Genomic DNA, 14368 nt, shown 5'->3' on the forward strand with positions numbered 1-14368 from the left:
TGGTCAGGGAACTGGATCCTTCATTCCACAAGTAAAGATTCTGCATGCTGCAACTAAAAAAGACCCAGCACACAGCAACAAAGATCCTTAGTCGTGCCACAGCTAAGACCCACTGCAGCCAAATAAATAAATATTTTTTTAAATAATAAAAAATATAAAAAATCAAAACGAGGGGCTTCCCTGGTGGCACAGTGGTTGAGAGTCCGCCTGCCGATGCAGGGGACACGGCTTCGTGCCCCGGTCCGGGAAGATCCCACATACCGCAGAGCGGCTGGGCCCGTGAGCCATGGCCGCTGAGCCTGCGCGTCCGGAGCCTGTGCTCTGCAACGGGAGAGGCCACAACAGTGAGAGGCCCGCGTACTGCAAAAAAAAAAAAATCAAAACGAGAAAAAACAGTGGTTGGTTTTTACAGATGATTCTCTGGAAGGAATGATCAAATCTGTGTTTGATTTATTCTATTGCCTGAAGCAAAAACCTTACCTGAAACAAAATTGTACAAACGTAAGTTTATTTCTGTCACCCTCATTTTCTCCATGCTGCCCAGGCTACCCTTTATCAATAGTGCTGCTTGTCTCTCCTCAGGCTTTATACCCTCATCCTCTCTCCTTTTCAAAACCTGTTCTTGGAAACTATTGAGATACATAATATTCCAAAGTATTTAAGAGTGACAGTAATTAAAAGGTACGAGTGCTGAGACCATCTGTCTTAACATGGCTTAATTAAGAATATACATCAGCTGAGGCCCCCGGACCGGCTTCCGCGGTTGCCATGACGGCGGCCGTGTTCTTGGCTGCGCCTTCGTTACCTTTGCGCCTGCGCTCGCCCTCTGCATTTTCACCATCGCCACCGCCATTGCGCATCATCTTCCCCGTCACTGGAGCTTCCTTCAGGTTGGTGTCTCTACTGCTCTACTCCCTAGTTTGGTTCATGGTAGCAACCATTGCTGACGACAAAGATGGACCAATACAGAAATATCTGCTGATCTTTGGAGTGCTAGTCTCAGTCCTTATCCAAGAAATGTGCCGTTTTGCATATTATAAACTTTTTTTTTTTAAAGCCCGTGTGGGCTTGACGAGTATAAACCCAAGGGAGACAGCACCTTCTATGTGATTAATGGCTTATGTTTCTGGTTTGGGCTTTGGAATCATGAGTGGCGTATTTCCCTTTGTAAATACCCTGACTCTTTGGGTCCGGGCACGGTGGGCATTCATGGAGACCCTCCCCAGTGCTTCCTGAATTCAGCTTCCATGACGCTGGTGATCATATTGCTGCACGTGTTCTGGGGCACTGTGTGTTTGGATGCCTGTCAGAAGAAAAAGTGGTACGCCCTTCTTGTAGTTCTTCTCCCCTATCTGCTGGTGTCAGCCCTGAGCTTCATAAATCCTCGTTATGGATTAAAGCTGGTGTCGGCATACATCATCCTGGTGCTCATGGGCGTCTGGACATTCTTCGTTTCTGCCGGAGCCTGAAACTCTGCCTCCTCTGCCAAGACTAGGACTCCGTCCTCTTCAAGCAGCGCTCCAGATAACCTCCAAGGACCGGCGCTTCTGAAACTGTAAGCTGAGCCTTTAGAAGAAACGCAACTGTGTCTTCTTCTAAAGGTACATTTTCCTGGTGAAATTTAGAATAAACAGTACTATCTAGATACGATATGGCTTTCATGCAACGGCTTTCTGAAAGGGATACATCAGTGGTGTGCAGCCTGGCTGCAAGTTGGAATCACCTGGGAAAGCATAAAGACTAATGTTCTGGGCTCCACCCTCCAGATTTAATTTGTCTGGGCATTTGGTAATTTTTTAAAGCTTCTTAGATAAAACTCCGATGTGCAGCCAGGTTGAGAACTGTCCACGTCCAAATAGGAACTTTCTGAGAACACCATAAGTAAACAAGAATGAGATGTTTAGCTATCTCCTAACTCGGTTTGTGTTGAGCAAGTGACTATCTGAATGTAAAATAGAAGTCCTAGTTGGCCCTTGTCTTTTTAAGTTCTGAAGTCACAAAAGGCTAAAGGGCTATCATCTCTGAACTGTTTTCTTGTACTTCACTAGTACTGTTTTATGAGAACTTGGTAGGCTGTGCTTCTAACTACATCTTCTGTAAGTCTTTCCTGGGTCTGCCCCAAGGCAGTGTTTACTCACTGAGTGCTAGTTGCATCTCTGAGCAGCTCTGCAGGTTGCTGAGTGATGTACCCTGGGACAGGCTTCACTGCAGCTGGTGGAAGTTTACTGAAAGCAGGAGGAAAGCAAGCCACTAGGGTGGTGTTGCCACTTTGAGTTTGCTCCTGTAATACTGACTAGCGCTTCCGCCCAAATGGTATAGTGGAAAATTGAAAATACGTCTTAAACTGCCATGTTCATGCTTTTACATAATCCATGTAATCTTTAGATCCAGTAAATGTCTCTGGGTTTTGGTAGCAGATAAAGCATTCACTTTATAGGAATATCTAAGATGTTTTTTTTATCCTCCAGACAACCCTTTTGGTTTCCTTTATAAAGAGGAATTGTGCCTTTTCTAATTAGAAATTGTTCCAAGTTGATGGTTTTTAGGGAGCTGATGGTGTGAAATGGAAATTCCCTACACGTTAAAGTGAGAACTTCAGTGAATCGCATATGTGCAGTAGAACAGCCCAAAGAAATAGAAGCAGCAATGAAAGGGCTCACCAGTGACATGAGGGGTGGAAGAAATTTGACAATACTGTGGTGGGGAAGAATAATGGACATGTTTAAAATGGATGTGGCCGGTATTTTGGCCTAGACTCACATCTTTCCATGGACCAGAACCTTTCATGCAAACTAGACCTTTATCAATGAAATCCCCTCTCATGTTTAAATTATTTGAATTTCTCAATCTAGGGGTTCAGGAGGAGTAGGGTTTCTAGCAAGACTGTAAACTGTCCCATAAGCAATTCTAGTTATTCCCCTAAAGTTTATTTCAGCACTAATACCAATGCTACCTCTGGGGTGTGCAATTTTCCACTTTTACACAAGATTTTCTTTAGACTAGGTGAGTCATACAAGCGTCAAGGACATGGAGACTGAACAGTAAATTTGGTTTGTAGAGCTGAGGGGAACAAGATACCCACTGAACTGGGGTTCATTCCTATTGGAGCGAGGTGTTGTTTAATAAACAGAATAAGAAAAATGTGGAGTTGGTTTATTACTGTTGACTTACAAATCTCTTAAGTGGATAGTCTGATAAAATATTTGTGGATCTGCAAAGTCTAGAAAAGTCTGAGAATATTAATATTACTCCTGCTTGAGCTCTGAGGATGTCCTCGGTGCATTGGTAGTTTAATATTAAGTAAAGAATCTGGGATATTGGGAAATCTCATTTATAAAAACATCTTGGGCAAGAAGAAAATTTTCTTTGCTGGTGAGACTGTTGTCTTAGTTCCAGAAATTATTTGATAATCCTTGATTACCTGGGAATAGAGAAACTTTGTAATCCTTATTTCCCTCGCGAGCGTGGCCGTAGCCAGCTTAGGCACTATTGTTGCAAACAGTCTTGATTTGCCTATGCCAAGGAAGCTCGGGGGAGAGTAGTCTACCTCTGTTGCTGTGGATATATTGAGATGCGCTTTTTTAATTTTAAATTTTATTTTTGGCATTTGTTATCTGTGATGAGCTTTCCGTGCCCTGATGCTGTTTGGAGAGGAGATGGTGGTGGTAATCTTGTATGTTCTCCCCTACACAGGGCTTTCTCAGTTTGGAGGGAAATGTGGCTATATTCCAAGCTGACCTTGGAATGTGAATGTCGTTGCAGCCCTTGACTATGTTGCCACGGGAATAACAGAGATTGATTTTGGATCCCTAATAAGTTTGTATTTTAACCCATTGGAATTGGTGGTTGTAACTGGAGAAGTTTTGTTACCCTTGATCCTGGCCTGCCTGACTGGCAATTTAGTAGTAGCAGCCTCTTTTAGAGCATCTTCATGAAAACATGGCTAAAAGGAATAAATGGTATTTGCAGACTGTATAGAAAGTGGCTTTTGCTCCCAATGTTTTATTTTTGTTCTCAAGCACATTTCAGTATTTGCTCAGAGTGGAAGATACACATCAAAAGTGCTAGGGGTTCTTATCCGTAGAGTTGGTGCGGTACAAGCAGTCATGATAGAATCTGCCTTCTACCTGGTATTCTTCCCACTTGCCTCAAACTAGCCCCAAGACAGGGACTGGCAGTTAGAGTGGGCCTGATGGCTCCAGGGAAACCAGGGCTCCACCATTCCTAACTCCAGGTAGACAAAGAAGATGTCACAACAAAACTATTTTAAAGTTCTTTGCTTAGTGCACTTTATGATCGCAATGTTTATATTATATTTCTCATTTAATAAGAGACTTCATGCCATTAAATTTAGTGTTTAGAGGGGTGGGAACTGTCTTTATGGACAATATGTAGCATTTCATATAAGTTATACTGTTATGTCATATATACCTTGCAATATCAGACCTTGCATTCAATACACAACGCAATAAACTCTTTCCAGCCCTGTATTTTTCAGCGAACAATAAAAAGATTGTCACTTAAAAAAAAAAAAAGAGGACTTCCCTGGTGGTGCAGTGGTTGAGAATCTGCCTGCTAATGCAGGGGACACGGGTTCAAGCCCTGGTCTGGGAGGATCCCACATGCCGCGGAGCAACTAGGCCCGTGAGCCACAACTACTGAGCCTGCGCGTCTGGAGCCTGTGCTCCGCAACAAGAGAGGCCGCGATAGTGAGAGGCCCGCACACCGCGATGAAGCGTGGCCCCCGCTTGCCACAACTACAGAAAGCCCTCGCACAGAAACGAAGACCCAACACAGCAAAAATAAATAAATTAATTAACAAACTCCTACCCCCAACATCTTAAAAAGAAAAAGGATTATAGATCAGCTATGTCAACATGAATTAGTTGTTTGTTCCAGGAAACTTTGCCTGGGAAAGATAAAGCTACAAACCAATTAAAAAAGAAAAAAACTTGGGCTTCCCTAGTGGCGCAGTGGTTGAGAGTCCGCCTGCCGATTCAGGGGACATGGGTTCGAGCCCTGGTCCCCAGGAAGACCCCACATGCTGCAGAGCAACTAAGCCCGTGCACCTAGAGCCTGTGCTCTGCAGCAAGAGAAGCCACCGCAATGAGAAGCCCGTGCACTGCAATGAAAAGTAGCCCCCGCTCACCGCAACTAGAGAAAGCCCGCACACAGCAACAAAGACCCAACGCGGCCAAAAATAAATAAATAAATTTATCTTAAAAAAACAAAAGAAAAGCATTTGTTTAAAAATAAAAGAAAGCTAAAGTCTTTACAATGGGCCACAAGGATGACAAAGTCTATACAACACAGCCCCACCCCAGCCCTATTGCCTCAATGACTTCACCCCTACTGCCCTCCTACCAGCTCACTGTACCTCACCATTCCCATATCCTGCTCTTCTCAAACGTTCCAAGCATGAGCTTGCCTTACAATCTTTGCTCTTGCTATTTGCTCTGCCCAGACACCAGTATGGTTCACACCCTTGCCTTCTTCAGGTCTTTTTTTAAAATATCACCTTTTCAGTGAGGCCTCCCCTCATCATCCTACTAAACATTTCAGCCTCCATGACAGTAATCCCAAGTTTCCTCCTTAATACCTATCACTTTTTGATTTACAATATACAGTAATTTACTTACCTATTTTGGTATTGTCTGTCTCCTGCTACTAGAACATAAGCTCCTTGAAGGCAGGGATTTTTGTCTTGTTTTGTTCATTGCTGTATTCCCAGTTCCTAGAACAGCCAGTATGTAGTAAGCACTCAATTTTTATTGAACAAATTAATGGGCAAACCCCGTGCCTGTAGCCTGACCAGCTGGTCAGATGATGGTTCTAATCACTGATCTAGAAGTATGAGAGGTGGGGAAGAGAAGCTTATGAACTCAGTATGGGATCATTTGCCCAGTACCACAACTGTAATATTAAAAGTATGATACTTTTACATATGTCAATACTGTTAGCAAAATTTCAACTTTCTTAGAAAAACAGGGGCCAAACTCCTCTCTGAGAGAACCACCTACAGAATTACAGAGCTACACTCACTGATGGGGCATGTGCATTGGTTTCCTGCAAGTCAACCAATAACACAGTGAATCACTATACATCAAGAAGATGCCAGCAACTCTGCCAGTGTTCAACATGGCATAGGACATATAGTGATGTGGATACTCGGAATAAATATGTTTGGGGATTCTGTTTGAGGTCTTGTGTATCTAGACACAGGATTGGCAAATAATCGTCAGATAATGTTAAGGTAATTTACTCAACTTTTCATCTAACAAAGGTTAACATTTATTGCCCAAATTATAAATCAAATATCAAATAAGAGGTAGACTAATGGAGAATAAAATGGGTTAAATTGCAGAGAAAATGCTAGCAAGGTGCAGTTAACTTCTTGGTACCTAAATTTGTTTTCCTTTGTTTCCTTCACAATTTAGAAACCCTAATCAACTCTAAATAGTGTTTTTCAGCCCCGGCTGAGAACAAGTTTTCATAAATCTGTATTTCTCAAACTTTAGCATGCATCAGAATCACCTGGAAGACTTGTTATTGCTGGGCACCAAACCTGGAGTTTCTGATTCAGTAAGTCTTGGATGAACCCCAAAATTTGCATTTCTAACAAGTTTCCAGGTGATGTAAATGCTTCTAACAAGTTTCCAGGTGGGACCACACTTTGAGAGTCACTGTAAGTCAATAAGACTTTCCTGGACTGATTTGTGACCCATTTGACCATTTCAACTGGGCTCCTTGCTGACTCCGAGCTGAAATTTGTTGAGTTGAATATATGAATATAGAACCAACAAATGGTATAAAATTAATGCAAATTATTTTTTAAACCTTTTACTTAATTTGGTTTAATTTTGACATTTTTCATCATAAGTCTGTCAGTTTCTTTTTCTTCTCCTTTTTTGTAATTTTTGGTTAAAATGGAAGTGAGCATTTACATTTGTATGATGGGATAAATATTTTTCATTGCTGAGCTAAAAGCACAGTACCATGTGCTTTTAGTTTTCTCTCGTATACTAACTTTTTGTTTTCTCCTAAAGTTAGTAATTGCCTCATTTTTAATTTTGCTTAGTTTTCTGTGACCTATCACTAATGTGCTTCTTGATATTTTCTAAATGATCAGACACATTGGATGATCACATAATACATTTTTTTTTCTTAGATACCCCACTCCAACTTCCTGCTCTAATCTGACAAGTAGTTTTCTAGGTTGGCTGCATAATTGTTATCCTAGAATATGCGTTGTCATTTTCCTGTGTTGGATCCACTACTTCCTAATCCCATGTCTTCCTATTTCTTGATTTACTTTCTTACTTTGTTGAAGCATTTACTCCAGTTGCATCATAAGAAAGAAAACAGGGTGAAATAAATTTTGTGAGCTGACACATGCCTGAAAAATTGCATGTTCTTGACTAGATGGGTACAGTATTTTGACTAAAATTTATTTTCATTTCAATTTTTGAAGATTTTGCTCTATTTATTTTTCTAACTCCATTGTTGCTAGTGCAAATTCAGATGCTATTCCAATTTTCTTTTTCCTTTCTATGTGACTTTTGACTTTTCTCAAACTCTTAGGATCTTCCCTTTCACCAGGTGTTCTGAACTTTCACATTAATGTGCCTTATTGGAGTTTTTCTCATGGGCTGGGCACTGAGTGGGATATTTCAGTTGAGGAACTCACACATTTCAACTTTGAGAAATTTTTTTATATGGTTTATTTGATAACTTCCTATATGTGTCTGCGGAACTCCTATTAAGTAGATCTTGAGGGTCTTTTATTACCCTTTAAATCCCTTATTGATTCTTTCCAATTTTCCATCTCTTTGTCTTTTTTTTAAAGCTTTATAGGTGTTTTTGCAACTTTATCTTCAAAGCCTTCTGTTGAATTTTTATTTTAATTAAATTTTATTTTATTTTGTATGCAAGTTTATTTCAATTTAATTATTTGAATTAAATATTTATTATATATTTAATTTCAGGGAGCTCTTCCTTTTCTCTTTCAGAGCATCCTCTTATATCTTGAGATCATTAACTACAGCTTCTTGGATGTTCTTTGCTGCTTCATGTATTATTTCTTTTTCATCCAACTTCTTTTTATTTTCATAGTTTGATTCCTCTCTTTCATTTTGAAGCTATTTCTCTACATCAGCAGATCTCAAACATTAACCTACATCAGAATCATCTGAAAGGCTTATTAAAACACAAGAGTACAGGGCCTCATCCCCAGAACATTTGATTCAGTAGGGCTAGGATGGGGCCAGAGAATTTGCATTTCTGACAAATCCCCAGGTGCTGCTGATGCTACTTGTGCAGGGACCACACTTTGAGAACTACTGTTTGAGGTGATATAGGGTTGTAAACCTCACAGAGTAAAAATTACTGATGTGTGTACAGATTAAGGACCTGCTTCTGGGTTCTCTGCTTAGATCCTTCATCAGCAGAACCCCTGACACTGTGGTTTTAACAAAACCCCAGAATTCAGTGCTTTGTGAATTGGGCTCAGAATGGACTCAGTTTGGATGATAGTGATTTAAAATTTTTCAATATATTTTATGCAAATAAAATCTGTAACATACAAAAATATGACACCCTTATAATTCCAAATTTTGTGCTTATAAAATAAACAGTTTTCATAGAAAAGAGCAGAGAATACATTACCAAGAAGTTTCCAGAAAGAGTTCCAGATTTAGGATATCACTCTGACTTTAACTACTATAATATAAAAGAAGGAACAAATTGTATAATGCATCCTGATTATTCTTTATTAGCTATTGAAATCTTCCTGGTGATGAGTGGAAGTTTGAAAACTGAGTTGCAGCCTCCTGAATGATAATGACAGAACAATCTGGAAATTATGTACTACCCACAGAAAAAAAAGGGCTCTAAGTGTGTACTTTAAGAGTACCTATCTCATAAAAGATATTATCATTTATAGTTTTCTCTTTTCATTGGCTCTACTTCTCTTGAAAATCCTAAACTCTGCAATGTTCAAAAATAAGACAAACAGCTCTGTCTAGTGGCAGATTTGATCATTGCAGCCAAAGTCAAAAATAGTATTCAATTCAGACCCTTTTTAAAAATTTGTCTACAACTTGGCAAGCAACATTGACAGGAGGTGGCTATTTTATCCCAACTCAGGAGACACAATGGATAAATACTTAAAGCCATCAGTCATGACATTTCCATTTGGGACTTTTTCAGCAGTTTAAGAGAGACAGGTGCAAAACCCAGCTCAGTTATTTAACTTAAAAGGAAAATGTTTTTATTTGTAAAATTGTGCTTTTCAGATAACTTTGTTCAAAACATAAGTATACACCTTAGCCTGTTCTTATCTTCACTCTGCTTTCTTTTATTCCTTCTCCCCTTTCCTGCCTTTAAGAGGAATCTGGAATTGAACTGTAAGTCAGAATCTTGTCTTTCCTCATATGGCAGAGATGAGCTGCCCCGCAGGACCTGGGGTGTCCTGCCTTTGACAGCTGTTTCCACAGAGCACTGTAGAATGTGAATAGGATACCATGTGGAAAAAATGAAGAATAGCAGCTATTTGCTCCTGATTCTACCATAAAGCATTCAGAAAACAGTCGTCCTTTTCTTGCAAGCACTGGTACATTGAGACGGAACCTTACTATTTTCCATACATTTCCACTTCCAAAAATAATGTGAGGTATCTTAGAATAAATTTAAAAGGATAAGTAAAATCAAGTTTTTTTTTTAAAAAGGAGATGGGGAATCCAACAGTGGATGAACACTGGGCCCATGGTATGTCTGGGCATAGGATAGAGGTGAAATTTGCTGAATTGAATTAAAATTTATTGGACATGGAGGATGAGAATTTGGTTGATTTTTAATACATAACAGTTACAAGATATTAAGCATATGGCTGTACCCCCAAAGTGAAATGATCAAACGTTAAAATAACACGTGTTTGCTAAAGATAATCTTCAAGAGTGTAATTAATATTGAAGAAATCAGGGGGGTGGAGTCAAGATGGCAGACTAGGAGGACGTGGAATTCGCATCTCCGCACAAATAGGGCACCTACCAGGCACCAGTGGGGGATCACAGACATCTAAGGGGACAGGAAGAACCCCCAGTGACTGGGTAGGATGGGGGGTGTGGTAGGAGTGAAGGGGGAGGAGAAGTAGAGGCGGGACAGGACTGGCGCCCCTGAGGGGCGGCTGGGGGAGGGGAAGGGATCCCATGCCCGAAGGGGGAAACTGGGGAACCATCGGGAGGGCAGAGGATCAAAAGGGAGTGTGGCCAGGTTTCCCCTGCCCACATGGGCCCCCAGGAACCTGCTGAGATCCCGGACCTGATCCTCTGCCCACCTAAGCCCCCTCCAGCCGTGTGGGTCCTGAGGGAGGGAAGGGGGAGCAAAAATAAAGGCCGCACCTCTGAGACCAGCACCCCTGGGGGGTGGCTGGGAGAGGGGAGAAGTTCCTATACCCAGCAGGACTGACCCACGGTTAGGGGTCCAGCAGTGATGGGGGAGACTCTGGTGGAGACCGTGGAGGGGGGGTGTGAAGGAACGGAAGGGAATGGGGCCAGTGCTTTCCCTGCCCACTTAGGTACCACAGAACCTGTTGGGCTCCTGGGCCTAATCCTCTTCCCTCGGAGCCTCCCTCCTGCCGCGCAGAACCCAAGCCCCGCCCCTACACCCCCCACCCAGGGCCCTACCTCTATACTCGGAGACCCCCTCTGAAATCCCCTCCAACCGCACTGGGCCTAAACCCCACCCACACACCCTCACCCAGGGCCCTACCTCCAAACTTCAGAGCTCCACCTTCCGGGAGGCCCCCCTTTGGACGTGCTGCATCTCCTCTTCTGCACAAGTCCTAAACAGAGGCCCCGCCCCACGCTTGAATGTCACCCCTCCTAGCCCTGCCCCCAAGGCCTTTTCTGGATGTGTGGGACCTGAGGCTAGGCCCCACCCCATGCTCAAACATCACCCCCAACCAACCTAGGTCTCACCCAACCCTAAACCCCGCCCTTGCCTAATTTCCACCCCAGCCTAAACTCCACCCCCCATAGCCAAGTCTCCGTTTTGGGGTTTTTTTTTCCTCTTTTAGATTGGGGTTCTTTTTTTTTTTTTAACATCTTTATTGGAGTATAATTGCTTTACAATGGTGTGTTAGTTTCTGCTTTATAACAAAGTGAATCAGCCATACATATACATATGTTCCCATATCTCTTCCCTCTTGCGTCTCCCTCCCTCCCACCCCCCCTATCCCACCCCTCTAGGTGGTCACAAAGCACCGAGCTGATCTCCCTGTGCTATGTGGCTGCTTCCCACTAGCTATCTATTTTACGTTTGGTAGTGTATATATGTCCATGCCACTCTTTCACTTTGTCACAGCTTACCCTTCCCCCTCCCCATATCCTCAAGTTAATTCTCTAGTAGGTCTGTGTCTTTATTCCCATCTTACCCCTAGGTTCTTCATGACCTTTTTTTTTTTTTCTTAGATTCCATATATATATGTTAGCATACAGTATTTGTCATTCTCTTTCTGACTTACTTCACTCTGTATGACAGACTCTAGGTCCATCCACCTCACTACAGATATCTCAATTTCGTTACTTTTTATGGCTAATATTCCATTGTATATATGTGCCACATTTTCTTTATCCATTCATCCGATGATGGACAGTTAGGTTGCTTCCATGTCCTGGCTACTGTAAATTGAGCTGCAATGAACATTTTGGTACATGACTCTTTTTGAATTATGGCTTTCTCAGGGTATATGCCCAGTAGTGGGATTGCTGGGTCATATTCTAGTTCTATTTTTAGTTTTTCAAGGAAACTCCATACTGTTTTCCATAGTGGCTGTACCAATTGACATTCCCGCCAACAGTACAAGAGGGTTCCCTTTTCTCCACACGGTCTCCAGCATTTATTGTTTCTAGATTTTTTGATGATGGCCATTCTGACCAGTGTGAGGTGATATCTCACTGTAGTTTTGATTTGCATTTCTCTAATGATTAATGATGTTGAGCATTCTTTCATGTGTTTGTTGGCAATCTGTATATCTTCTTTGGAGAAACGTCTATTTAGGTCTTCTGCCCACTTTTGGATTGGTTTGTTTGTTTTTTTGTTATTGAGCTGCATGAGCTGCTTGTAAATCTTGGAGATTAATCCCTTGTCAGTTGCTTCATTTGCAAATGTTTTCTCCCATTCTGAGGGTTGTCTTTTCGTCTTGTTTATGGTTTCCTTTGCTGTGCAAAAGCTTTTAATTTTCATTAGGTCCCATTTGTTTATTTTTGTTTTTATTTCCATTTCTCTAGGAGGTGGGTCAAAAAGGATCTTGCTGTGATTTATGTCATAGAGTGTTCTGCCTATGTTTTCCTCTAAGAGTTTGATAGTGTCTGGCCTTACATTTAGGTCTTTAATCCATTTTGCGTTTATTTTTGTGTATGGTGTTAGGGAGTGTCCTAATTTTATACTTTTACATGTAGCTGTCCAGTTTTCCCAGCACCACTTATTGAAGAGGCTGTCTTTTCACCACTGTGTATTCTTGCCTCCTTTATCAAAGATAAGGTGACCATATGTGTGTGGGATTATCTCTGGGCTTTCTACTGTTCCATTGATCTATCTTTCTGTTTTTGTGCCAGTACCATACTGTCTTGATTACTGTAGCTTTGTAGTATAATTTGAAGTCAGGGAGCCTGATTCCTCCAGCTCCATTTTTCGTTCTCAAGATTGCTTTGGCTATTCGTGGTCTTTTGTGTTTCCATACAAATTGTGAAATTTTTTGATCTAGTTCTGTGAAATATGCCAATGGTAGTTTGATAGGGATTGCATTGAATCTGTAGGTTGCTTTGGGTAGTAGAGTCATTTTCACAATGTTGATTTTTCCAATCCAAGAACATGGTGTATCTCTCCATCTATTTGTGTCATTTTTAATTTCTATCATCAGTGTCTTATAGTTTTCTGCATACAGGTCTTTTGTCTCCTTAGGTAGGTTTATTCCTAGATATTTTATTCTTTTTGTTGCAATGGTAAATGTTTCAGATTTTTCATCATTAGTGTATAGGAATGCCAGAGATTTCTGTGCATTAATTTTGTATCCTGCTACTTTACCAAATTCATTGATTAGCTCTAGTAGTTTTCTGGTAGCATCTTTAGGATTCTCTATGTATAGTATCATGTCATCTGCAAAGAGTGACAGCTTTACTTCTTCTTTTCTGATTTGGATTCCTTTTATTTATTTTTCTTTCTGATTGCTGTGGCTAAAACTTCCAAAACTATGTTGAATAAGAGTGGTGAGAGTGGGCAACCTTGTCTTGTTCCTGATCTTAGTGGAAATGCTTTCAGTTTTTCACCATTGAGGACGATGTTGGCTGTGGGTTTGTCATATATGGCCTTTATTACGTTGAGGAAAGTTTCCTCTATGCCTACTTTCTGGAGGGTTTTTATCATAAATGGGAGTTGAATTTTGTCGAAAGCTTTCTCTGCATCTATTGAGATGATCATATGGGTTTTCTCCTTCCGTTTGTTAATATGCTGTATCACGTTGATTGATTTGTGTATATTGAAGTATCCTTGCATTCCTGGAATAAACCCCATTTGATCATGGTGTATGATCCTTTTAATGTGCTGTTGGATTCTGTTTGCTAGTATTTGGTTGAGGATTTTTGTTGATTCATTTATATTTTCTCTAATAAACCTTTTACTTTATTCTTTATATTTTGTTATTGTTCTGCTCATTTGGCATGTTCCCCCTTTTTTTTTTCTTTTTTCTGTTGTGGTTTTATTTTACCTTGTTGCAGTTCTTCCAATTACATTTTTATTTTTCCTAATATATTTTTTAATCTTTCTAAATTTGTTTTCTATTCTTTGTTATTGTACTGCTTTTTTTTTTTTCCCATGCCACACAGCTTGCAGGATCTCAGTTCCCAGGCCTGAGGTCAGGCCTGAGCTCCTGTGGTGGGAGCTTAGAGTCCAAACCACTGGGCTAACAGAGAACCTCAGACCCTGGGAATATTAATCAGAGTGAGGGCTCCCGGAGGTCCTCATCTCAGCACCAAGACCCAGCTCTATCCAACTGCATGCAAACTCCAGTGCTGGACGCCTCAGGTCAAACAACCAGTAAGACAGGAATACAGCCCCACCCATCAAAAAAAGAAAAAAAAAAAACATGAAATGACAGAAACATATGTTACAGACGAAGGAGCAAGGTAAAAACCTACAAGACCAAACAAATAAAGATGAAATGGGCAACCTACCTGAAAAAGAATAAAGAGTAATAGTATAGATGATCCAAAATCTCAGAAACAGAGTGGAGAAAATACAAGAAACATTCAACAAGGATCTAGAAGAACTAGATGGCAAACAAACAGTGATGAACAGCACAATAACTGAAATT

The 14368-nt window shown here is 40.9% G+C and overlaps 1 pseudogene; it reads left to right on the forward strand.

Annotated features, from left to right (window-relative positions):
• The first annotated feature begins 768 nt into the window (after positions 1-768).
• On the forward strand, positions 769-1528 carry LOC132424315 (gamma-secretase subunit APH-1B pseudogene; annotated as a pseudogene).
• Positions 1529-14368: the final 12840 nt, after the last annotated feature.

Source organism: Delphinus delphis, chromosome 4 (genome assembly GCF_949987515.2).
Source record: "Delphinus delphis chromosome 4, mDelDel1.2, whole genome shotgun sequence".
In the NCBI taxonomy this organism is placed as follows: domain Eukaryota; kingdom Metazoa; phylum Chordata; class Mammalia; order Artiodactyla; family Delphinidae; genus Delphinus; species Delphinus delphis.